This window comes from Notamacropus eugenii, chromosome 4 (assembly GCF_028372415.1).
Source record: "Notamacropus eugenii isolate mMacEug1 chromosome 4, mMacEug1.pri_v2, whole genome shotgun sequence".
Taxonomy (NCBI): domain Eukaryota; kingdom Metazoa; phylum Chordata; class Mammalia; order Diprotodontia; family Macropodidae; genus Notamacropus; species Notamacropus eugenii.
This window is the reverse complement of record NC_092875.1, coordinates 469,576,538-469,604,501: the sequence shown is the minus strand read 5'-3', so window position 1 is coordinate 469,604,501 and position 27,964 is coordinate 469,576,538. Positions and strand designations below refer to the sequence as shown.

General features: G+C 38.7%; 1 protein-coding gene and 1 long non-coding RNA gene across 2 annotated transcripts in view; both read right to left on the bottom strand.

Moving 5' to 3' along the window:
- The window catches only part of SV2C (synaptic vesicle glycoprotein 2C), a 285,651-nt gene that overhangs the window by 173,128 nt on the left and 84,559 nt on the right, over positions 1 to 27,964 (bottom strand). The window lies entirely within an intron of this gene.
- LOC140502073 (uncharacterized) lies at positions 5 to 26,179 on the bottom strand. Its single transcript, XR_011966519.1, has 2 exons — positions 21,955 to 26,179; positions 5 to 196 (listed from the first exon to the last, which is right to left on the bottom strand). It is a non-coding gene; the product is annotated as an uncharacterized lncRNA (long non-coding RNA).

The following is a 27,964-nucleotide window of genomic DNA, read 5'->3' as shown; positions in this document are numbered from 1 at the left end:
ATAGTGAACTCAAAAACTTTGCTTTCATTTATTCAATTACTCTCTCAATCATCTTTCAGCCGCTGGGTGGGGAGTTCCAAAGGTGACTGGATTAGCTCCCCCTGAGACTTGGAGATCTCATGATCTTTGAAGTCCAGCTTGGAAAGGTGCAGGGTAGTAGCAGAGAAGACGCCAAGGTGCCTGCCAGGGTGGACAGCTGGATGGGATGAAAGACAACACTTGGTGAGAAGCTGATGGACCAGAATTCAGATGTGAGCATAATTAATGACAAGAGATGAAATGTTTTGGCTAATGAATGAGTCCATGTCAAGAATGAATAATATTGTGGCCAAATTAAGCCTGGATACTGCAAACTGGCATTAAGTTTATGTGGCAGAGATGTGGGGGAGCTATTTCCTTCTATCTCCTACTCCGCCATCTCTCTGTATTCTCTAGCCCTCCTCCAATACTTATATACTTAGGTCAATTTGACTAAGGATAAGGACGACTTTCAACATCAATATTCTCCTAGGCAAAGGTTCTCTGGTTCTCTACAGCTTCACCAGCTGCCTCTCAGTCGTCTTGAAAGTACCTCTAGGACCTTAGAAACCAAATACTCCACTAAGGGCTGCATTTCTTCTCCCAAATATTGCCCCAATAAGCCTTGACGCTAGAGCATATCTCTCCCTACTGTTTCAGTATTCTCATACATTACTCTTCAATAGATACTCTTTGATCCAGTAACACTGGCCTCCCAGCTGCTCCACAAACAAGACATCCCATCTCTCAGGCTTGGTCATTTTCTCTGGTTGTTCCTCATGCCTGGAATGCTCTCCCTTTTCTGCTTTGCTTACTGACTTTTATGGTTTCCTTTAAGTCCCAATTAAAATCTCATTTTCTACAGGAAGCCTTTCCCAATCCCTCTTAATTCTAGCACCTTCAATCTATTAATTATTTTCTTATTTATCTGTATGCAGCTTGTTTGTATACATTTGTTTGCATGTTGTTTCACCAATTAGACAGTGAACTTCTTGAGGGCAGGGACAGTTTGTTGCCTGTTTGTACTCCCGGTGCTTAGCATAGTGCTTGACACATAGTAGCTGCTTCATAAATATCCATTCATTGATTGGCACCAATCAATATTTTCCTTAGCTACTCTAGTCAACTATGCTTCAGGCAATCTGAGTAAAATGGCATCATTTTTCTCTATTTCTTCCATGTCCTTTCACATTTCAGGGAGTCTATGATGGCCTCAAAGTGGGAATTCACTCCACTGGTAAAGATCATATCTCATCTGTATGTGACTTCTGTCCAGATGCTAACATAACTGTGACTGGTCTCCAGGAAGAATGAACTGTGCCTAGTGAGTTAGTCCCCAATATAAATGCAACAACTAAGAAAGAAATATCTATTTCTAGTATTCAGCAGGATTTTACAAAACTTTTATTCATCCAGAAGAGTGTCTTGAAGAAGCTGATGGCTTCTCTTATTGCTTTTACAGGGCCTATAATCTTTTTTTCCACTTTCTTTTTTAAATTTATTTTTAGTTTAACATTCACTTCTATAAGATTTTGAGTTCCAAATTTCCTCTCTATCTCTTCCCTTCTCCACCCCAACAGCATGCATTCTAATTACACCTTCCCCTATCTGCACTCCCTTCTATCATGCTCTCCTTCTCCATTCTCTCCCCCTCTATTTTCTTCTAGGGCAAGATAGATTTCTATAACCCATTGCCTGTATGTCTTATTTCCCAGTTGCATGTAAAAACAATTTTTAGCATTTGTTTTTAAAACTTTGAGTTCTGAATTCCCTTCCTTCTTTTCTCCCCACTCACCCCCATTGAGAAGGCCAGCAATTCACTATAGGTTATATATACGTAGTCATGCAAAAACACTTCCATATCAGTCATACTGTGAAGGACTAGCTATATTTCCCTCTATTCTATCCCACTCTGTATTTACTCTATTCTCTCCTTTGACCCTGTCCTTCCTCAAAAGTGTTTACTTCTGATGACTCGATCCTCCCATTTGCCCTGGCTTCTGTCATTGCCCCTACTTTCCTGTAATGTAAGATAGATTTTCATACCCAATTAAGTGTGTATGTTATTCCTTCCTTAAGCCAAATCCAATTAGAGTAAGGTTCACTCATTCCCTCTCACCCCTGCTCTCTTCCTTCCATTGTAAAAGTTTATTTCTTGCATCTTTCACATGAGAGGTAATTTACCCCATTCTATTTCTCCCCTTCTCCTTCTCCCAATATATTCCTCTCTCACCCCTTAGCTTTACTTTTTTAGATGTTATCCCTTCATATTCAATTCAGCTGTGCACTTGGTCTATATATTCCCTTCAACTACCCTAATATTGAGAAAAGTTTCAAGAGTTAAAAATATTATCTTTTCATGTAGGAATGTAAACAGTTCAACTTTAGTAAGTCCCTTGTGATTTTTCTTTCCTGTTTACTTTTTCATGCTACTCTTGATTCTTGTGTTTGAAAGTTAAATTTTCTATTCAGCTCTGGTCTTTTCATCAAGAATGCTTGAAAGTCCTCTATTTCACTGAATGTCCATTTTCCCCCCTGAAGTGTTATACTCAGTTTTGCTGGGTAGGTGATTCTTGGTTTTAATCCTAGCTCCTTTGACCTCTGGAATATCATATTCCAAGCCTTCTGATCTTTTAATGTAGAAGCCTCTAGATCTTGCGTTATTCTGATTGTGTTTCCACAATACTCAAATTGTTTCTTTCTGTATGCTTGCAATATTGTCTCTTTTACCTGGGAACTCTGGAATTTGGCTACAATATTTCTAGGTATTTTCCTTTTGGGATCTTTTTCAGGAGGTGATCAGTGGATTCTCTAAATATCTATTTTACCCTCTGATTCTTGAATATCAGGGTATGATATTCTAGAAAATATCAGGATAGTCCAATAATTTTTAAATTATCTCTCCTGGCTCTATTTTCTAAGTCAGTAGTTTTTCCATTTCACATTGTTTTTTATTTCTTCATTTTTTTTGGTTTTGTTTTATAATTTCTTGATTTCTCACAAAGTGATTAGCTTCCATTTGCTCCATTCTAATATTTAAGGAATTATTTTCTTCAGTGAGTTTTAGACCTCCTTTTCTATTTGGCCAATTCTACTTTGTAAGGCATTCTTTTCCTCTTTGGTTTTTTGGGCCTCTTTTGCCATTTGAATTAGTCTATTTTTTAAGGTGTTATTTTCTTCAGCATTTTTTTAGGGTCTCCTTTAGCAAGCTTTGGACTTGTTTTTCATGATTTTCTTGCATCACTCTCATCTCTCTTTCCAATTTTTCCTCTACTTCTCTTACTTGATTTTCAAAATCCTTTTTGAGCTCTTCTGTGGCCTGAGACCATTGAGTATTTTTCTTGGAGGCTTTGGATGTAGGAGCTTTGACTTTGTTGTCTTCTTCTGGTTGTATGTTTTGATCTTCCTTGTCACCAAAGTAAGATTCTATAGTTTGATTTTTTAAATGCTGTTTCCTCATTTTCTCTGCCAATTACTTGACTCTTGAGCTCTTTGTCAAGGTAGGTCTCTGCTTCCAGTGTTGGGGGAAGGGTATTATACTGTCCTAAGTTTCAGGGCTTTTGTGCAACTGTTTTCAGAGATAGTTCTAGGGACCTACAAATTTTCAGCTCTTCCAAGGAGAGATATTTGCTCCTCTCTTAATCTGTGCTCTGGTCTGTGAGTGACCTCAAGCACTGTCTTCTGCCTTGGACTGTGAAGAGGATTCTCTCTCCACTTCTGCTACAAGCTCCACAACACCAACACTCCTGCTCACCCTAGAACCACCACCCAGGACTGTGACCCAGATCCAAGTAGGACAAAGCAAGAGAATCCCACCTCAGCATCAGCAAAGAGATCCCTGCAGTCCCCCTATGTTGATCCCCCCATAATCTGTGGACTGGAAGATCTGGAAGTAGCTGCTACTACTTCTGTGGCCACTGCTGGCTCTGCCACACTGGGGCTGGGGTTGGACTATGCTCCTCTCACACAAGTTTTACCAGCTTTTACTACTGACCTTCCAATTTGTCCTTGGCATTTTGGGGTTGAGAAGTTTGGAAATCACCACAGCTGCCAGTGATTCAGTGCTCTGAGGCCTGTTCAGGTTCTGTCTGTGCCAGTGCAGCTCATGCTGGACTATGCTCTGCTCCCAGTCCCCTGCAACAGACCTTTTCTGTCATTCTTCCAGGATATCTTGGGCTGGAAATCTGCTTCAGTTTTTCATTTTGTGGGTTCTGTTGCTCTAGAATTTATCCAGAGTCATCTTTACAGGTATTTGGAGGGGTTTGGGGGAGAGCTCAGGCAAGTCTCTGCTTCTACTCTGCCATCTTTACTCTGTCTCCCTCCCTCCCCCAGGGCCTATAATTTTTAAACTATCTTTTCTTTTAATCTGGTGATTCCTATACTGAAGAAGAAAACTGTGACAGAATATCTATATGTTTTCAGGTCCCAGAAAACATATAGATACTTAAGCTGCTAAAATTTCTCTCAGGTCTTGTTTAGAAGTTTCCTTTGGGAAACTTTAATTTAATTTAAAGGTTCTGATGGTAAATCCAATTCCCTAATTACCCTGCTGGGCCCTTGTTTTTGCTGGCCTGTACAGTGGTGTGACTTAGCTATGTAAGAGGGGCTACCATAGTGATAGTGCAAATCAGGAGGATTACAAATGACATAGCTGATTAAAGTCCACAGACCATTAAGTGATTGCCCCATTCCAGGATTCACTCCATCTGTGCATGGATCCAACATTCTTCCCCAAAGCTTCTAGTATATGCTTACTTTATGTATTAAGATACATTATAACTATATTGTCATTGTTTGCTAGGTAAATGTTTACTTGTTTGGTCCTACCTAAAAATGAAATTTAATTAAAAGAGCAATATTGTAAATCTTAGTCCATTAATTACTGCCAAAATCTAGAGAAAATCCTATTAGAAAGCCCTTAACATAGCTATGTTAGCACCAGATGAGTCCATCATGATTAATATTATTATGCCAAGAAATTAATTAGGCAAGTGCCTATAGAGTGGTCATATAATATGGAAAGCAATAAAAAAGCATTAACAGATTATTTTTCCCCTGGGGTTGTCAGCCATTAGATTTTTCCTTGCGCTGTCCTGATGTATATCAGAACAGGCAAGGAAATGAAATAGGTAGATACCCAGGACTGGAAGAATCATTTTGTAACTGCAATGTGGCCAATAAATATGTAGACCTATAATAAAATGTCATTCCATCCATAGAACCCATAGAATGTTCCAACATTTTGGGGAGAATGGGAGTATAGTAGAATCAACTGTGCAGTTGGTTAGAGCTCATTTGCAGGGCTTCCTTCCAGGACCTGACTAATGAGTGCTCAGATAGCTCACTATATCTAGCCATCCCCAGAAGCCCAACCACATTCCTTTGGGTCCATCTTCATGCCATGATATATAGGCATCTTCTCTACCTTCTTCATCTCTGACTCTGGACACAGTAATCAAACCAGCACTTGCATTACTTTTCAAAAGAATGTGGGAATTGATGGTCCCACACCAACTCACTATCTCTGCATTTTCTCAGCCTAAATCTCCTTCCTCTCTGTGTATTGTTTCCTTCATTAGAATGGAAGAATTCTGAGAGTGTCTTACTTTTCTATGTATATGTCTAGTCTTTAGTACAGTGCTTAGAACATAGAACTTAATAAAAGATTTTCCTTCCTTCCTTCCTTCCTTCCTTCCTTCCTTCCTTCCTTCCTTCCTTCCTTCCTTCCTTCCTGTAGCCAACACTTTTTAAAAAATGAAAGCATTTTAACACTTTTCTTGATCTGTGAACATTTGGTGACAATGTCTGCTTAACTTTACCTTCCTGAGACTTTACAAAAATGTGGATTTCAAAAGTGAAATAGAGAATAGAATTGGAGCAGAAATGAGAAATGAGAATAGAAAGGTGAACTGTGTGGTGAAAGCAAATAGCTCTCCTAAAGGATGTGAAGATTGAAAGAGTGACAAAGCCATGTGAAATCCCTTCTCAGAGAAGAACATCCCCTCTCTAGCCCCATAGTCAGCCTCCGATAAGCATCATGGGTTTCAGAATGGGAAAACATGGCTGCCTCCATGATGTTGGTATGGTGTAGTGGGAAGAGGGCTGAACTTAAAGACAAAGGACCTGGATCCCAGAGCTGCTACTTCCTACATCTGTGACTTTGGGCAATTCTGGTAACTTGTCTGGGTCTCACTTTTCTCATCTATAAAATGAGAGGGTTGGACCAGGTAACCTCTAAGAGTCCTTCTAGCTTTAAATCTAAGACCCTATGATTAAACAGAATGTCAACTTCCAAAGACTAAAAACGTACACTAAATACTCCTTAATTTAATAACCATTGTGAATCAATCTATGTCAAGAGAAATGGAGGAAAAACCTCTCACACTCACCCCACCCCAGCACTTTGGGAAGATTGCCTGTGGCACATTTATGGGAGGCTGTGGACAGGGCTCACCTGGTACAGAAAGATACGGATCTGCATTACTGAAAAGAATGGCTGCATTGATGAGATCATATATCCATCAGTGCACTGAAATATCAAAGTAAGTGTGGGTCTGTCCTTTATGAATATGTAGATACAGGATGTCTCAAAATTCTTAATATAATTTTAAGGTACTAAAGCTTAAATAGGATATTTAATGTCCCTGGGCCTCAGTTACTAAAGTTTAAAACTGACCTAAGATTTATTGGGACTTGTTGCTTGATATATAGATATGAGTATATATACAACTATATATCTATATGCTTTTAGACAGTATATTTTCCTGACTTATTAATGAGAGGTAACATGGCATAGGGCAGAGTTATTAAACATATAGCCCATAGGACACATACAGCCCACAAGATTAAAAAATAATTGGGAAGTATTTTACAAATAATAAATATATCAAAACAGATAATGGTTTTCTAAGGGCTCTTACATATGATTTAGTGACCCCATTTTCCATTTGAACTTGTCACCACTGGTATAGTGGATAAAATTGGTTTGGGAGTCAGGAAAACCTGAGTGTAAATGCTGTTTTTGACACATATTGACTGTGTGACTCTGGGCAAGTCAATTAACCTTTCCATGCTCTAGGCAACTCTCTAAGATTATAAATGTCAGAAAAGGTCCTTACCTACATTGGTGGAGAAAACTTCCTCATCTCGCAGTTCCCTCTGCCAATGAAATCTTTGATCCTATGTCTATCTTCTATTTTTATTTTCATCTTATATCAACTTTTTGGACATAAAGAGTTCTACAAAGAGTTCCATAAAGAGTTACACTTAGACCAGGCAAGGCCAGTGGGACCCTGTCTCCTACACCAACTCAGCTACTTCCCAAGAGAGAAATGTTAGCCTTGATGGGAGCCATCCACAGCTGAAGTTTATCTAAAGGATCAAGGGAGAAGGGTGAAGCTTCAGAATGCCAGGGCTCAATGGTCCAGCAGCACACCTGCTGCTTATCATGTGAGGACCAGTTCATTTGTTTACTTAGCTTCTTGGGTTCTTGCCTCATCTCAGGCCACCGTTGTCTGATTTGGCTTTTGAATGCCAATGTTTCTGCATGGCACAACCAGATGATGGATGTGTCTCTTGCTTTTAGCTTCTCCTTGTTCGTTACCAGAAGGGCTGAATGATAAGCAATTCCATGGTCCTCCTTGGTCCCCACCTACTTGTTACATTGTGAAAATGTATCCTTCTGCCTCAGATAACCCATTGTTTTTGGGTTATTTTCTGGTCTCTCACAACTAGATGGGCAGCTAGATGGCACAGTGCACAGAGTGCTGAGCCTGAAGTCGGGAAGACTCATCTTCCTGAGTTCAAATCTGGCCTCTGATATTATTTGTTGTGTGATCCTGGGAAAGTCACTTAACCATGTTTGCCTTAGTTTCTTACCTGTAAAATGAACTGAAAAAGGAAATAGGAGATCACTCCAGTATCTCTGCTGAGAAAACTCCAAATGAGGTCACAAAGAGTGATTAGATTACCAGAGGAGGAAAAAGGTGAGAAGGTTAAACTACTAGTCTAATCCATATTTGAACTCCGTTCTTCCTGACATGGAGTCAGGTGCTCTCTCCACTACTCTATCTCGTTTTCTTATGCAGTGCAGTGGAATACTTAGTTGCTCTTTGGGGGCAATCAATGTTATTTTTCATCTTTGTTCCCAGCACCATACACAATGCATTACATGTGGTGGGGCTGTTAATGGACAAAAGCTTAACTGTAAGGAAGTGAACAGGGCTACATTCTTAAAACACCATTGCCTAAGAGTCCTCATCATCTCTAGTTTAGACTTCAAATCCCATAAATTCAAGGAAAACAAAGCCTGGATCATGCCATAACCATGAAGGTGCTAATAAGCAGTTCTGTGCTTTCTAAATTAAGTATGCTAGATGGAGCTAACCACATTCTCTGGCTCGCCAGTCGTTAATGCTCATAGAGAAGAATGGCCTTTAGCAATTTCAGAATTAACCTTCAACACTGGATTCTATCCAAGTAGGAAAATTACTATGTTTTTGAAAGCTCCAGAAAAGGTCAATACTCAGCACAGCATTAAGTGTTGGAGCTCAACACATGCTTTATGCTGATGCATGAGCTGTTCGGATGAGGTCATCTATTAGGAGCTATTAAAATTGGAATCATTGCTGCCCATTCTTGAGATGGAAAATCAGTCCCCACATTCACAAACTAGCTATGGGGTAAAGAGTGAGGGGAAAGAGAAGAAAGCACAAGGCAGAATTAATTTTGCAGAATTCAATTCAATAAGTACTTATTACACACCTACTATATACAAAGCATTGTGTTTTTGCTGAAAATAAAAACAGCTGTAGTTTAAATAAATTGCAGCCCCTTTAACCAAAACGTCTCATTTGATCTTCACAACAGCATGGCAAAGTATGCTAAGAAGCAGCATGGTAGACCTGAACTTTTTCAGAAGCCTGTAGGTTGTGCAGTCTCTAAAGGACATTGCCAATGATCAGAATGAGTTAACTTTCTTCTCCATCTGGTTCAGAACCCACCCAGATGGGGAAGCCCATTGTACTCTACACAGGTTTTGGTGGGAAAAAATTCTTTGATTAGATCGTCCAAGGCTAGTGGTAATTCAGAAGTAAATGACAATCAAAATTACATCTACCAGAATAGGTTCACCTCTAATTGTAATATTCATTCTCTCATTAATTGTGAACAAATCAAAATTGGTTGCTACCCTTAGGAACACACACTCTTTCAAGGGTATATAAAGTGTGAACCCATGGCAATAAGGGTTCTTTGGCATTAGAGAGTGCCTGACCTATTTTATTGGTAATATGCCAGCATTATTAATAAAATGATTAATACCCAGAAATTATGTCTTTTGAAATTTTTAAATATCACATAGTCATGTGAATGGAGAGGAGGGGACAGACATGAGAGACATTTAGAAGGTAGAATCAACAAGACTTGACAATTTCATGGAAATGTGAAATACGAGAGAGTGAACAACTGAGTGACTGGAAGGATGGCAGTATATTCTAAAGAGACACAGGAAAATTGAGGTGGAGCCAAGACGGTGGAATAACTGGAAGAAGTAAAGGGATTTTATTTTTCTATCTTTTCCAGTTTAGGGAGTGGGAAGGAGAAAAGATGGATTTTTGCCAATTGGAAAAAAAAACATTTAAAAAGGAGCAAGGAAGCTGAGATAGGTTTATCAAGATTTGATTTTCCTCATTTTAAAAATGAAGATAATAATGATTGAACCACCAACTCATAAGGATGTTGTGAAGAAAACAATTTACAAACCTGAGAGCCCCATATAAATGAGACTTGTAACATTATCCTATGCTGTAAATGGGGAAATTGAGTCTCAGAGATAAACTGACTTGTTTATGATCACAGCAGAGTCAGTACAAGAAGCAATTCAAATCCTTCTCTCCTGACTCAAGTCCTTCCCCTCACTCTCAGTCTAAGAGATATTTGCTTTGTTTTCTTCCCCTCCCTCATTAATCTAATAAATATTTGTTTTGAATTAATTTAGACACCTCTAAAATAGTAAATATCTCACCTTACATCGCATTTATAAACATTTGACAAAGGATCTATTTCTTCTTACCAACCATTAGGCTTATTCCTTCTACTACATTATACCTTTATCTGGGCTAAGCAGTAATGTTCAGCTGATCAAACATTGGTTTAATGATTAAAGACTATAAATTAGGAACTAGAAAGCCAGATTTCTACCTAATCTTTTTTTCCCATTAAGACGTGCAGTGAGATTGGAACAAGTTATCTCTGCAGGTTCCCAGTTGCCAGAATGTTGAGTCACACTGTGTCCTTTTGTATTATGATATAGGTCAGGAAAGAGTGACCCTAATGCAAGCCCTCCTAAGACTGTAGGAAAACTCACAGGAAATAGTAACATGTCTACTACATGATTTTGTCAATCAGTCGATAAAAATTTAATAAGTGCCTAGTATGTGCCAGGAACTGTACTGAGTGCTAAGGATAGCAAGAAAGGTAAAGGACAGTCGCTTCTGTCAAGGAGACCACAGTCTAATGAATGTGTGATCACTTATATGTAAACATAGAGATTGGGACTGGCCCTAGGGAGGTATCATTAGGATAGGGAACTCTCAGAAATGGAAATTCCTTTTTATTATTGCAAGTCAGTACCTTCTCTTTGACGTACAGTCTCAGAGAGTTTCCAGGGACTGAGAGATTAAGTCATTTGTCCAGGGTCATACAGCCAGTAAGCCAGGAATTGGAACCCAGGTCTTTGTGACTCCAATCCAGGCCTAGAGGAGGGTGACCTTGTCAGTGACTGAGTATAATTACATTCCAAAGTCAAGTAATTATGTATAAGTACTTGTTATCATTTGCAGTTTAAAATCATTTTATTTTCAATTTTTTCAAGTAGGTCTTAGAAGCTGATCTCTGGGGTATAAATACTATTTCAAATGTTTCCAAAAGCTGACAGTGAGTTATTGACAAATTTCCTTAGAATAGTACGTGCCAGTAGGTTTTCTTTTCATCTATTAGCGTAACAATAATTTGGCAGAATATATGGTGATATTCTGGGCTAAATAAGTTGCTGACAAAGTATAGAATACTTCTTAGCTGATTGATTCAAAAGCATATGACTTTTACTGCAGTCTCAATAAGTTTCATGAGTTATTTGTCCCTTGCCTAAATAGACTATCTTTACATTATATCAGAGAAAGAAAAAATCTTGGTCTAGCATGATCTGCTGTTTAAAAAATAAGAGGTAGCATTTATATAGTGCCTCGAGGTCTGCAAAACATTTGGCAAATATTATCTGCTTTGATCCTCATAACAACTCTGGGAGGTATGTGCTATTTATTATTAGGCTGATTTTGTAGGTAAGGGAATTGAGTTTCAGAGAAGTGAAGTGACTTGCCCAAGGTCACATAGCTAGTTGGCACTGCAGGCAGAATTTGATGCAGTCTTCCTGTCATCAGGTCCAACACTCTATCCACACTGCGCTACTTAGCTCACTTTCTTATACAGAGCACAGGAGTCAAGACTTACCATTTATGGTTAAAATTCAATTCATTTTCACTTTATTTAGCAGGGTGCTAAGACCAACCTTTGGGATGGATACCACTTCATACTGTTCCAAAAGGTGATGGTGAGTTGTTGACAAATGCCCTCAGAACACTACTCTCTAACAAGATGCATTTTCGTAGGATACACCTCATAATTAAGGGCAGGGGTCAGCAGTCTAAGCTACCTCCTTGGCCACAGTTCATCTGTGTGGACTCTGGTTCAGGTACTGGCTCTGTCAGGAGATGGAAAGTCACTTCACCTCTCTGGATGTCCATTTTTTTATCTGAAAAAATGAGCAGGTTAGCCTAAACGAGCTCTCAAGTTCCCTTCTGCCTCAAAGAATCGATGATTCTAAGTTGATTGCTACTTACAATCATATTCCCTTTTGCAAATTGACTATTGTATGAGTTCTTCCACTTTCTCAAATTACATGCTCTTGAATTAGGTGCTTCATAAATGCTTGTTGAAGGAATGAATCAACATTAAAGTTAATCTAACATATATATGTATACATATGTGTGTATATACCCATATATATACATATATATATGTATAGGGGCAGCTAGGTAGTACAGTGGATAGAGTGCCAAGCCTAGAGTCAGGAAGACTTATTTCCTGAGTTCAAATCTGGCCTCAGACACTTAACAGCTGTGTGACCTTGGGCAAGTCACTTAACTTTGTTTGCCTTAGTTTCTTCATCTCTAAAGTGAGCTAGAGAACAAAATGACAAGCCACTCCAATACTTTTGCCAAGAAAATCCCAAGTGGGGTTTCAAAGAGTCAGACATGACTAAAATAACTCAGCAGCAACATATAGTTAGGGAGATAGCAACAGACAGAGCATTTGTTAAGCGTGTCCTATGTTCCAGGCACTGTACTATGTTTATGGTTACAAATGTAAACAAATATGATAGTCCCTACCATTTTTAGAGCTTATATTGCAATAGGGGGAAAACAATACATAAATGGAAGCTGGTATATAGTGAATAGGATCCAGTGTGAGAATCAAGAAAATCCCAAGGGATTAATCCCAACCTCTGGTTCTGTGATACTGTGGAGATCACAACTTCTCAATGTTAAGACTCTTTGGTGGTTTTTGACTTTTAGTTTATTAAAACAATAAGTTACAGATGTGGTGATGATCTACTTTGAGGAAGGGAGTTTCCACACCAGGAGCTCCTTATACTGATCATAGTTCTAGCCTGGGAGGAAATCATCCTTACCATTTACCTTTGAAAAGATAGTCATATCTGCTTTTTTTCCAATCATCCTTTCAGTGCTTCAATTGTCTGTGAGTTTTAGGGAAAAATAACGGCCAACGGTTCTGAAAACATTCATGATTATCTCTGATTTCATAGACACAGGTATCCTTTCTACTCATCCATAGAGGAGCTCCTCTGTGCTGTAGCTGCTGAATGAACTAAAATGATCATGCTCAAAGCATCCATGAACTGATGCCCGACCTGCTGATGAGCTCTTCATCGGGAGCTGGCCTAATAATAACTAATAATGTTGTCATTTGATTCGCTTTAGTTTTTTCCAACTCTCTGTAATTCTATTTCGGGTTTTATTGGCAGAAATATTGAAATAGTTTGTCATTTCCTTCTCCAGCTCATTTTACAGATGAGGAAACTGAGGCAAACAGGACTAAAGTAAGAGTCTGATGGTGGATTTGAAATCAGGTCTTCCTAACTCCAGGATGGGCATGCTATCTACTGCACCACCCAGCTGCCTTATTTGTACCAATTACTAGAGTTAGTTGAGGGGCCTGGAGTCAGGAAGACCTGAATTCATACTTGTGAGCTGTGAGACCATGGGCAAGTTATTTAACTTCTGTTTGCCTTAATTTCCTTGTCTGTAAAATGGACAAATAATAGCAACTACCGCCGAGGGTAGTTGTGAGATCAAATGAGATGATAAACACAAAGTGCTCAGCACAGTGCCATAGTACGCACTATGTAAACATTAACTGTCATTCGTATCGTTATTGCTGTGCTGAACTAATCAGTTAGATTTGGGTTTTTGTACAGAGGGAAGTGGGAAGAGAAAAATCAGGACAAGGCAGCGCCTTTTCTTAATCCTGTCAGCTTTCCTCATTTATTTGTCAAGGATAACTTTTTCCTTGGCTCTATCTTTTTTTAGCCTCATAAAATGAAAAATATTTTCTGACTCTTGCTATATTTCCATTACTGTTTTGCTTTCTTGATCCCTCTTTACTTAAATAATGGAAGTTTGGGGCCCTCTGAAAACGTTTCATAAAATGCTGCCTTACCCTTTACAGAATAAATAGATTTCTACTCCCCACAGAGGCTATCGGAATGCCATGTGTAACGAGAGAGAGAGAGAGAGAGAGAGAGAGAGAGAGAGAGAGAGAGAGAGAGAGAGAGAGAGAGAGAGAGAGAGAGAGAGAGAAGAGGGAAGGAGAGAGGGAGAGAGAGGAAGCAGCTGCTAGATGTTCTCTGTTGTGCCTTACCTTATTTATACTGCTATGTATTTTATATCATCTCAAATGTATGAATGTTCTAAATAGGAGTTATTTGTTTTGGCCTGAAGGAAGCCTAGCTTCCTCCTTCACTTGGTAATCAATTACTTTTTTTCTGACTGCAGCATTTTGTTTCTAGTGCAAGCAAGAGTTTCATGCATATTATGCAAAATAGTTACAATAGTAATTGACTTTCAATAAATAGAATAAAAGATCTTCTGGTTGCCTCCAAAGAAATATAGTGCTTTCTGGAGCCTTGGAGATCTTAACCAGGTATCCTGGTTGGAAGTGAGGTGGTGCAATGGCTATTAAATCAATGCCCCAAACAGTCGCTGATGAAGAAAGCTTAACCACATATTTGCATTAATTTCTTTCCTTTAAAATTGTAAATGTCTCGTTACCTTCCTGCCCTCCACTGGCACTGATTTCCTTTGCTGCAGGGACAACAGAACTTTATATCTGTAAAATGGGGATAATAACAGCCCCTTCCTATCACTGCTTTAGCACAGTTCCTGGAACATAGTAGGTGCTTAATAAATGCTTATTGACTATCTCCTAGGTTGTCATGAGGATTGAATGTGAATACTTGTAAAGCATTTTGCAAACTTTAAAGTTGTATTTATTTGTTGCTGTTATTATTATAAATCTTACTGACGCCTCCCTTTCCTTACCTGAGATTCCTAAGTGCTATCATGATGTGGTCACTTCTACCAAGAGTTTTCATTCACCTTAGAATTATCAACAAATTTTTCCCTGTTAATAAACAATGTCTCTCATCTTTTAGATGCAGATTAGTTCCTTCAGGTCCCTTGGATATGCAGCCAGAGACTGACTGGTCTCTAATGGAAGATTTATCTCCTCCCTTCACAGACATAGAATCAGTCTCTGTGTTAAGCAACTGAGGGAGTGTTTGTTTTGCTTTGGGAAAGTGCCCTCATCCTACCTGTGGTGGAACGTCTTTACTCTAGTCTCTTGTCAACTTGAAATTTGGTGTTGGGTAAGGACAAATGGAGGCGAATCAACATCATAAGTATTCTAGGACAGAGGGAAGCCTGACATATGTATATATTATATATTATATATCCCATATATATATATGGGATACCTAGAGTTGTGTGAAGAGCAGGATCCAGAGTCCATGTGGGCCTTTGTTTCCCTGCTGATGGTCTCTCCCTCCCTCCCTCTCCCTTCCTCCCTCTCCCTTCCTCTCCCTCTTTCCCTCCCTCCCTCCCTCTCTCTGTCTCTCTGATTAAGCTGATCACTCACTAATACTTTCCAACTCCCTTGACTCTGCTGTCATGAGTTTCTGACTCAGATAGCCTTTGTTCTTTGATTTGGATTGCTGCTTTCATCCTCTCCTTTCTTCCACATTGAATGCCATGGGTTTTTGAACTGGAAAAGCTCTATCATTCACATCTTAATTGGCATCTAGGTGGCACAGTGGATAGAGTTGCTGGGCCCATCTTCCTGAGTTCAAATATGACTTTAGATACTTATTAACTGTGTGACTCTGGGCAAATCACTTAACCCTGTTTGCCTCAGTTTCCTCATATGTAAAATGAGTTGGAGAAGGAAATGGCAAACCACTCCAGTATCTTTGCTGAGGAAAAACCCAAATGGGGCCATGAAGAGTCAGATATGACTGAAACAACTGAACAGCAATAACATTGAAGTAAAGATAGAAGGAGTCTCAGAGTCCAACTCCTTATTTTATACTGGAGAAAAACTGAGGCTCAGAGAGGAGAGATTCCTTACCCAACATCACACAGGGAGTGAAGTATCAAAGTGGGATTTGAATCCAGATCCTGTGACTGACAATGCAGCACTCTTTCCACTATACTGATTGCATGCTCTTGTAGAGTTTGTTTTTCTGCCCACAAACAATTCCTGGTAGCCCCCTGGTCTGATGGTTCATGCTGGTCTTATTCCTGACCTTGGATTTTACTGGACCACATTAACACAACAGAAAGAGCAACGCCCCCAGCAGCAAACAACAAAATGGTGGCTGAAACCATGACTTACAGCATGGAATTGACACCATGTGAACGTTCCAGAGAATCCAAAGTTTTCACCGAAACTACTATTCCATGATATAAAAACCTTGACTTGATACAATGATTTAAACTGATTACTCTTCAGCTAAGGGAACTCAAGCTATAGGGAGGTGAAATGGAAGTGGCCCAAATGAAGTATCAAGTCCCCCAAGTCCAGAGCATTTTGTTCAGCTGGTACCTTTTATATGTATCTCATCTTTTATATTATTTGTATGTATCTTTGGGTGCATAGTGGAGTTCAAAGCTGGCAAGAATTCTGAAAGCCAGGAGAAGGGGGTTGGCCATTTCTAAAAACACCAGATGTTAATGGCATTTCAAACAGCAAAATATCTGTGAATTTTGGCAATTTGAAGAGAAGGTGTAATTTCGTACTGGTGCTTTATAGTAAGGACCTCATAATCAGGGTAATTTCAATATTTATGTTGCGTATTTTAAAGGAACAGTATTTAGTTTTCTTTTCTAATTATATAATTGGCCTTTAATTACATACTTATATAAATGAGCTGTCCACAGCAGGAAATTCTGTGAAAGCAGTGGATTGATATGTGACTACTCAAGTGATACCTGGAGAAGTACTGACTTTGTGACTCAGGAGAGGGGGCAAATCTGTGTCTGACTCATCTGGGCGTGCGCTTTTCCTGTTTCTGAAAGTTGACAAGTCAACAGTACATGCCATTCACCTACTGAAAGTGGACTTGCCTTAGGATACACACAACTTCCTACCGCTGTAGGTTCTGGGCATTCTTTCTATGTTTTCATGGTCTACTTGGGCATGATCTGTGTTGACCTTCACAGATACTACATACTTTGGTTCTAAGGTGTTTATGGGGTTGTTCTTATTACATTCTTTGACACCTGTTTGAGGCCAAATAAGATATTTTATTTTTTTAAGGTTTTATTGGAGGCAGAGTAGTACCGTGTGGAAGAGCTCTGCCTCTGGAAGGGGAGGAGCTGGGGTCAGTTCCCTAGTTTGATCTTGTTATGTATCAGTTAGTTAGCTTCCATGAACCTCATCTACAAAATGAAAGACTTGGACCAGATGTCCTCGGGGGTTCCTTCTAGCTCCATAATCTGATAGCCCTTTTTGCTTCTTCAGTCACTTGTCAATCATCCCCTCCCCCAAGTCAAACCTGATTGCATATATAGCATTCTATGTCACTTCTGTGAGAAGCGAAGAATGTTCATCACTAGCTCTTTGCAATTGGGGATGAGTCGTTCCATCCATCTCGTTTCTAATGGCTTTTAATGCTGTTTTCCTTTACATTATTATAGTCACTGTCCATATTGATCTCTTGGTTCTACATTTTTAATACTTCACCAGTGCATATAAATATTCCCATAACTCTCTGAATTTCTCCTATTTGTCCTTTCTTAATGGTGCAATAATATCTACAGCATTCATAAACTACAATTTGTTCAGCCACTTTCCAGTTGATAGGCATTCGCTTTGTTTGCAGCTGGTTTCAGCACACAGAAGGCTTTTCTGTTTTTTTAATTCCTTGGAGGCATATTGTTAATAGTAGTATTGCTGGGTTAAAAGGTGAAAATTCAAGGCTTCTCTCACAGAATTCCAGATCCAAACGATGTACTTTAACCAAGGTGCTTAAGTCTATACCCTACAGATGATAGTCAGAGATTGAGACTTTTCCAGCTGGAAAAGACTTTGGAAATCATCAAGTCTAATCCCTTCACTTTTGAGGTGAGAAAGTATGTCTTCTAACCTAGCCTAGAAGGGACTGAACCTTTAATCTAGTAAACAATTTTCCATTTTGTGCTTCTATTATGCCTATGTCTGGAACTCTCAGACTTATACTTTGAGGAACATTATTTTGCCCATCATGGAGCCACCTTTGACTGATCCAATAGAAGCCCAGTTTACTAAATTGAAGGGAACATTGTTTGATACATCAATTTATGTCAATTTCTCCTCAAGAGACAATTAATTTCCGAAAATAAACTCTTACAGAGAAATGAATGGCTAATTTTATTTTCTAATAATCTTGTACTATGTTTTACCTGTGTGATTTGATGCTTTTAAGTCAGTTGAAATATTTTAATGCAAATCCTTTCATTAACTTTATGTCTGCATGTCTGAGTAAAGGGGATGGTTTGCAATTCAGAAAAAAAAAATGCAACATAGAAGCAACTGGTCTCACTCTCTTGCTTTGCCAACCCGACTCCTATATGTTTTGGCTCTTACATTAGTTGGCCATGATAGAGAACTACTGGATAATAACCACAAACATAGGTTTTCTTTTTCCTCTCAGAAAATGCAAACTACATCCTACTCCAGCCTCTTGGATAACCACGTTATTAGGATACAGTATTCATACAAATATGCCTACTTACATATATCCTATGATCAGTTTTAAGGAACAACTACATTTCCCTCTTTAGAAAAAACACAGATTGAGATTTAGTTTAGCAATTAAATATTAAACCTCTGATTATTAGATTTTTTGATGGTGGGCCACAGAAAATAATTTCTTATCTCTCTCCTATCCTTTCAATTAGTAAGGTCATTTCCTTCCCTCTATGACTGATTACATATATACATAGCAAGTTTCTTATTTACTAGCAAAATACTCCCCCCACTCCCTTTTTTTAACAAGTCTTACAATTTTTGGCTTAATATAGAAAGTATTGAGTTTGTAAATATTTTAGTAATTTTCTGACTAGAAAATATTTAATCTGCATTGTCTCTCTCATACAAAGATACTCTTAGAAACTAGCTAAAGAGGAATGGAGGTTGGCTTATGTTCCAATCATTTTAGATTGGAACATAAGGGAGAGGGGTAATTTATGTAGAAAATAGAAAACATTTTGGAAATGAGATTTCATGTTTGAAATGGATAATTTTTGGTATAATATTTTGTACACACCGACACAAATACATGTATATGTGTACATACACACAAACACAGACTAAGCTATTTATTATAGCCTTGGGGGCAAAAGAGCAAGCTGCCACTGAAATTTCCAAGTCAGCTATCTCATCTACCTGTCTCAAGACATCACTGAGGAAGGAACTCTCTCCATGAGCAAAGGTGACACCTTTCAATCGTGTCTTCCTAACCTATGTAATTCCCTTAAATCCTCCAGAGGGGGTCCACTCATTAGATTGTGAGCTCCTCAAGGGTAAGAACTACCTTTTGCGTCTCTCTGTATCCCCAGAACCTATCGTAGTGTTTGGCACATTTTTGTGGATTTGGTGTTGTTCAGTTGTTTCAGTCATGACTCCATCTGGGGCTTTCTGGGCAAAGATACTGGACTGGTTTGCCATTTCTACTCCAGCTCATTTTACATGTGACAAGGAGCAGGGCGGCCATCTCCAGTCATCCTGATCTGTATCTGGCCACTGGGCCCAAAGGGCTCCAGAGGAGAAAGTGAGGCTGATGACCTTGCACAGCCCTGCCTCACTTAAATCCAATTCACATGGCATCATCATGGTCCTCTTCAAGAACAAAGGACAAACAGCAGCAGCAGATGAGGAAACTGAGTCAGAGTTAAGTGACTTGCCCGAGGTCACACAACCAATGTCTGAGGCCCCATTCCAGACTCCAAGCCCAGCACTATGGTGCCACCTAGTGGTCCACCTGGCACATAGAAAGCATTTTAAAAATGCTTATTGACTGACAGACTGATACAATGTGCTGGGGATTAGATCTCTTTTCACTTGGAGCATATGCGCTATAGACCACTGGCTGTCTCTTATTCTCACCATGTGACTAATCTACTTCTCTCCCTCTTTTTGGCCTTAAATACCTTTAAGAGTGTTTCCTGAGAGGCATCATTACACAGTATACAAGGTCTCAGAGTTATCATACTGGTTATGTGACCCTGAAGAAGCTATTTAAACTCTCAGTACCCTAAGTAATTCTTTGTGACTATGTGTTTCATAATAATTGCTAGTATTCACGGAGAAAATTTATTTGCTGTGATTTCTCTATAGATTGATAGGTAAAGAAATTAAGTGCTTATTCTATGTCAGGCATTGTGGTATGTGTTGAGGATAATAATATCTATGATTCATTATATATAATAATATATAATATCCACAATTTATAATAATACAATATAATAAAAGATGCAATTTATATAGTGTCTTAAAGTTTGCAAAGTGCTTTAGAAATTATCTCGTTTTATCCTCATAATAACCCTTTGAGGCAAGGACTGTTATTATCCCCATTTTACAGACAAGGGTATGGTTCAGGCTACACTGGGGAGTGTTGAGAGCTGCAGTTCATACCTCTGCATTACATGATTTCTCTCTAAATAATCAGGTCAAAAGAGAGAGTCCAAGGAAGAATATTCACACTGTTTTACATGGCCCAGTAGCTACTTTTCTTTTTGGGGGGAGGAAGAGGGGAGGAAATTGAGGTCAAGGAACTTGCCCAGTATCACAGAGATAGTTAGTGCCTGAGGTTGATTTGTACTCAGGTTTTCCTGATTCTAGGGCTGGTACTCTATCCACTGTGCCTGCCATGTAACTGCCCCATCATCCTACATTTACAAAGAGGATCAATGTTATCATGAGTGCTATCTTGACTTAGGACATTTATTCATACAAAAAATTATCTTTAAAAAAGTCATCATTAAGTATCCCTCTATACTGGGAATTGTTCAGTTATAATTGTACTAGAAAAGAGTTTTCCATGGGTTTGGGAATAGAAAGGGCAACAAAATGCTTAAATATAATTTCTTATTAGGGAAAAAAATTCAACTTCATCTATCACATAAATTGAAGGATAATTAACCTTTAAGCCAAAGTAGTGAGGTTATTTATGAATTACATTAATCTTTCAATGGGGTGGAAACAACAACTGGGCAGTGGGATGCAAAGTTTATCATTCAGAGAAATTAGCATCTAGGGAGTGGATGACATTATAGTTTCTTTCACAAGATCAAAGATTTACAACTGGAAGGGACCTTGTAGACTGCCTGGTCCAACTTCCTCATTTTATGGATGAGGAAACTAAGGCCCTGTGAAAGAATGTGACTTCCTTAAGGTGATAGAGTTAGCAGATCTGGGATAAAAAGCCAAGTTCTCTTCCTTTTCCTCTGGATATAATGCTTTTGCTAATATACTAGGAGCAGCTAGGTGGTGCCATAGTGGATAGAGTGCTGGGGCTGGAGTCAGGAAGAATCATTTTTCTAATTTCAAATTCGACCTCAGAGACTTACTAGCTGTGTGATCCTGGGCAAGTCACTTCACCCTGTTTGCCTCTGTTTCCTCATCTGTAAAATGAGCTGGAGAAGGAAATGGTGAACAATCTGCTATCTTTGCCAAAAAAATGAAAAACAAATCCTCAAACATCAAATGGTGTCAAGAAGAGCTAGACATGACTGAAATGACTAAACAATGGGCTAGGGAAACAAAGATGAGGTAGCCCCTGCCCTCAAGAAACTTAAAGTCTATTCAAAGAGACAACATGTACATCTAAGTAAGGAAAAAATAAATGATGTATAAATGCAGGGTAATTTGAGGAGAAAGTACTAGCAGATTGGGGAGGGAAAGTCAAGAAAAGATTCATTTACAAAGGTTAGAATAAATGATCTCTAAGATCCCTCCCAGCTTTAAATCTATGATCCTTTGCCTAAAGATGTCTTGAAGCCCATATGAAGCTATGGTAGAGAACAAAACCAGCAAAGGCATATGGCTATCTCAAGCCCCCCCAGTGCTGATAAAACCACAGCATCAAAGCAGAGGAGTCTCACTGCTATAGCTATGCCTACCTCTCATTGCTGAAATGCACAGCTCCACCAATTCTATCTGTAGCCCAGTCATCAAATGTGCTCCAGCTAGATCTGGCTTATCTCTGAAACAACAGCGTCCAGCCTTGAAAGCTGCTAAGATATTCCCTAACTTGCTCACCTTTGCTCGCAGGAGACAGTGGGACACATTTCTTGCTTTGCTTGGAGAGACCACAGACCTCTGATTGCATCTCTGAGAGAGGCATTTTCATTATCATTTTCTCCATTATCGCCAGGAAACACTGTGCTAGAAAGTGACAGCTGCTTTTTTTTTCTACTCTCTTCAAACATTGAGTAGGAACATATTGTACTTTCATGCTTCACCTCAATTCCCAAGAGAAAGCTGTGCCTTGTGGTAAGAATATTTTTGCTGTACTACACTGACCCAGGCCTGGGAAACCAAAGATGAAAGCATAAAATAATGCTGTCCAGAGAATGTGAAAGCAAAGTGCCATTGTAAGGGGATGCCACCATGTTTTGGGGGCCACATCTACTCATTAACTGTCTTTAACTCAGCATGGAAATCAAGACATCTTGACAACTGATGGAGCAAAAGAGAAGATAGACTGGTTTGTCAGCAAGTACTGAGTCCAAAATATTTGTCCAAGAAAGATCACTCAGATTTGAATGAGTAGAGGCAGCTAGGTGATACAGTGGGTGGAGCACAGTCTCTGGAGTCAGAATAACCTGAGTTCCAATCCAGATGTATAACATCTCTGTGTCTCAGTTTCCTTAACTGTAGCAATTGTGCCTACCTCCCCCCTCGGGGTTGCTGTGAAGATCAAATGAGATAATATTTATAAACAGCTTAATACAGTACCTTACACATAGTAGGTGCTTCGTAAATAGTTGTTTCCCTTTCTCCTTTTTTTATGCCTCAGTTTCTTCATCTTACAAAATGAGATTAGCCTCATTGGCCTTTAACATCCCATATAGCTCTATAATGATGAATAATTATTAATAACAATAGCGGTTAGCATTTATATAGCACTTTAACATTTACAAGGTTTCTACGTGTTGTTTGTACAAGAATCCTGCAAGGTAGGTGCTGATATTATTCACATTTTACAGGTGGGGAAGCTGAGGCTGTAAGTGTCGAGGCAGAATTTGAACTCAGGTCTTTCTGCCTGTATGCCCAATAGTATGACACCTAATTGTGTTTGATCCTATGATTCTGATCTTTAGTGGGTGCCCAGAAAATTATTTCAGTTAGCTATTGACTATGATCTTTTCCTTTCAAAATCCTTAGAAATATGTAAGAGAAATGCTTCTTTTTTTTTTTTTAAGGGTAGGGGAACTACCTACTCAAATACTTTCAAAACTTCATTATATGTAATGACAAGGACTGCAAGCAACCTAAATGTCTGACAACAAGGGAAGGGTTAAATATTTTATGGAAATGAATGGAACAGATTAGGATTATAGAGGTGGTGTGTACCTTGGAGAGCTCCTGATCTAACCATTATGAAATTAAGGATGACAAACAGAAGGAAAACAGAGAAGTTTGGAAAGACCTTTATGAATTAATGCACAGTAGAAAAAAAAAACAGAGGACTGGAGAATACTCTTAAGATTGTGCAGTATAGGAGGAAAAGTAAATGAGAATTGAATAAAGAATCCTGACAGGGCCTGGAACTGAAAAGTTATATATTACACACTGAAATTAGTAGTAAGGTTGAAATAAATAATAGTAGTTAGGCTGAAGTAAATAATTATTGAATAGGCTTGGTTATAGTTATGCTCAAGGTCAAATTTTTATTAAAGCCTTTGATTAAGAAAAGAAATATATAAGGAAAGGGAGGAGGTCATCCTCCCTGAGTTGCCGAGAAACTGACTGAGGAGGAAAGGAAAGGCAAAACTGAAGTTCTGGCTGTCCTGACCAATACCACTCAGTGGAAGGAGGCCCTAACCTTCTTTGATTAGGCCTGATTAGGATTTCTATTGGGAGGATTATGAAATTGGTGCCAGTTTCTTCAGTCTTAATCCCTAGAAAATGGAAGGTACAATGTTCCAAAATGCATTCAGACAAGCCTACATTTGAATGAGCATCACACACGACTCACCGAATACAACCATTTTCAAGTTTCACACCTTTATCCATAAGAGGTCTAAGCAGCCACCATATTCCAAGTGGTATCTCTACCTAGATGAGTTATTTTTCTGCAGTGAATAGAGGGTGAGGGACCATTTTTTGGAACTTTTCTGGAATTTCTGGAAATTCTGAGGTCCTCCAATCTGCATTAATTCATAAAGGTCTTTCCAAATTTCTTCGTTTTCCCTCTGTCGTTCTTAATTTCATTATGGTTAGACTAGGAGCTCTCCAAGGTACACTCCACCCCTATGATCCTATTCCATTCAATTCATGTTTCATGAAATATTTAATCCTTCTCTTTAAATTTACAAATCATTGTTCTTTTAATGGCCTCATGCTTTCCCCTGAAAGAGAAATCCATCTTATAATACCAGTATTCTATCATGGTTGCTCTAAGGTGGTGAGTCATGAAACTCTAAAGTCTCTTTAGACTTGAAAATGACTCTTCACCAGAAGATGATGGGGAAGCGCATAGCTGGGGTGAGCATGCCACAGAAGAAAATTGGGATAAAGGACATCATCACGGAACTGTATGAGAAGGAAAAAATGGACTGGTTATATGTGGCAAGTGGGGGATGACTGATAGCCAGCTCAGATATTGCACTGGTATCCTCTCAATTGGAAAAGCAAGCAAAGAAAGTCCCTCAACATTTTCAGTGGGCCTCTATGGAGAGTTCACGCAGCAATGGAGGAGAGTCACGCACAATGAATAGATATGGATGAGATTATTTGCATCTCTGTAGATAATGCCCCCATGAATGGGAATCACAACTCTATTTGAATACCAGTGCTGATTCAATTTCCTAGGCTAAGTGGCAAGAGTTAAGAAAGTCATGAATGCTAATTGGAGTTAAAAAAAAAAAAAGATGCTCCTACAAAATAAAATGCTAACATCGTGTTATGAAATATAAGCCCCCTTCCAGCAGATGAGAAAAGCATGAATCTCACTGTCAGTTTAATTCATGCAAATCATGCCCAGTAACTAAGATTTTCCTGGAAACGCTTTCACTTCAGGCTCTCTCCCTGATTCTCTTTTCTCACTTTAGCAATTGCAATGACCTTAATTCAAACACATAAAACCATTAAGGATGTAATTTATTTTTGGTATTGATCTCAAGAAATTGAGCAGTTACAGAGATATTTCAGGCATGCTATTTGTGCAGCACCCTCCTCCATTACATCAATTTAGAATATTCTAGAAGAAAGAAAAACTACACTTAAAGACCTAATTGATATTCCACACTAAGCTTCCATGATTCATCTTGCTCAAGTCAGAAAATGTATGCTTAATGTTAAATAGCCACTTTATTTACCCCCGCAAACTGAAAAATCCTTTAATATCTTAATTGTATACTGCTTACCAACTTAAACAATTTGCATATATGTATGAAGGTGTGGGTGGGTCAAGTCAAGTAAATAAGTATTTATTACATACCTACTATGTGCCAGGCACCATGCTAAGAGTTAGGAATATGATTATATACATCTGTGTGTAAATATATGTATGTCTATAAAGAGACATTATAAAGAGAGAGAGGTGAAAGAGAGAAGACAGAGAGAGGCAGATGAAGAGAAAGAATGAGAAAGACAGAAAGAGAGAGAGAGAAAGAAAGAGAGAGGTTAAATTGGGAACAGTCACACTGGGGAAGACACTAAGATTAAGCAGATTAAGGAAAGGTGAGGCTTTATCTGAGATCTGAAGGGAAGTTAGGAGGCAGAGATGAGAAGGGAGAGTATTCTAAGCATTAGAGACAGTCAGTGAAAAAGTCAGAAGTTGAGAGATGAGTGTAATCTGCCAGGAATAGCAAAAAAACCAGTGGCACTGGAGGATCATGTGGAACTGGAGGATTCATAAGATGAAAGAAGACTTGAAAGGTAGGAATGAGTCAGGTTATGAAGGACCTTAAAAGTCAATAGAAGATTTTATATTTGATCCAGAGGCAATAGTCGCTAGCACTGGTTGAAAGGGTTTGGAGAAGTAGGCATGGTCAGACTTGGAGTGAAAAATAAAACCCAAAACAGAGGATTTACAGGCAGAGGACTTAGTTGCTAATTCTAGCTCTACAAATGACCACATGTGACCTTGGAGGAATCACTTACATTCTCCTACACCTCATTTTGGGCAGCCAGGTGACTCAGTGGATAGAGTGCTGAGCCTGGAGTAAGAAAGACTCATCTTCCTGAGTTCAAATCCAACCTTAGACACTTACTAGCTGTGTGACCCCAGGCAAGTCACTTTATCCTATTTGCCTCAGTTTCCTCATCTGTCAAATGAACTGGAAAAGGAAATGGCAAACCAGTCCACTACTTTTGCAAAAAAAAAAAAAAAACCAACAAAAGACAAATAGAGTCATGAAGAAACAGATATAACTGAACAACAACGAGCCAGGTGTCTAGGTGACATGACTAGGACTTGGACAAGGATTTATTGTGGTGTGATTAGAGAGAAGATGTGAGGAATATTAAGGATTTGATAACTGATTCAATATGAAGGGTGAGTGAGAGTAAAGAATCATGGATAAATCCTAAAATACAAAGGGACTGGAAGAGTGATGGTGCCCTGATCAAAACCCGTTAATAGCTATTTCCTACAATCTCAAGTCTAAATAGCTCTGCCTAATATTCAAGGTCCTGCATCATCTGGCCCTAATTTTATCTGTTCAATATTATCTACCACTACTCCTCACAGTTTCTGTTTACTCAACTATGCTTATTATTCCAAAAAGAAATGTATGGTCATTTGTACTTTGGGGCCCCTATTCCCTTTGCCTGGTACATGCTTCTATCCCTACTTGCCTTTTCCAATTCAATCACCCATTGTTTGAGACCTGTCTCAAGTCTCACCTCCTTCAAGAAACCTTCTGACCATGCCGGCCCTCACTGCTCCTCATTCCCTGTGAACTCCTAAGGTTCTAGTATTTACTACCGTAGAAGTGATCACGTACGCTGTCTTGACTATTTTGTGCTTGTTCATCCTAATTTCCCAGCTTGATTTTAAGTTTCTTGAGCCCAAGTCTCATATGTCTTAAGCAGGTTTCATTGGAACTATGTCAGTGCTGAGCTTACAGTATTTACTTAGTAAAGACTTCTTCATTGGCCCATATCCTTCATTGCTCTGCAAAAGCACCAAATACTACCAGCTTCCAATTTTGTTATATCTAAAATACCATAGAAAAACAGTATGGCATGGTAGCTGGAAGTCCTGGGTTCAAATTCTACTTCAGAATTCACTACCTATATGACTTTGGGCAAGTCATTTAACAATTGTCTGCCTCAGTTTCCTCATTGGTAATATGGGGATAATACTACCACATTTAAAGTTTTTGTTAAGTGCTGTCTTAAGAATCAAATAAGATAATCTTTATAAAATATTTTGCAAACCTGAACATACTATATAAATGCTAGCTATTATGTCTGTGTTATGCTCTGAGCTTAGTGAGAGAGGTACTTTTAAAAACTAATTTTACTATCAGTTAAATGCGGGACCTGAATCCTCCATTTTGAAATGTGTATTGAAATTAAGTTAGGAGAGGCATTGTGTCATAGTGAACACAGTATTGTACTTCTAGGCAAGAAGGCTAGGGTTTAAAGTTTACTACTTCTAACGGACAAGTCACTTCATTTTTCTGAACCCCAGTTCCTTCATCTGTAAGTGGAGAAGAATGATATCCATAGGACTTTCTTCACAGCATTATTTTAAGAATCAAATGAGAGAATGTATACAAAATGCTTTGAAGCTTTTTCAGTACGGTACAAATTCTGGAAGGACAATGAGGTTTTGTGTGTTTGGGTTTTTTTTGGTATAATTTGCCCTCTGAATCCTAGCACCTAGAATAGTGCTTTATACAAAATAGGTATTTTAAAAATGTTTGTGGTGGCTAATATCAAAATAATTTTTGCATGACTTCATACATATAATTAATATCATATTCCTTGCCTTCTCAGTAGATGAGGGAAGGGTGAGAAGGAGGAGGGAATTTAGAACTCAAAACTTGTAAAAAAAAAAAAAAAGTGTTAAAAATAATTAAATAAACACAAA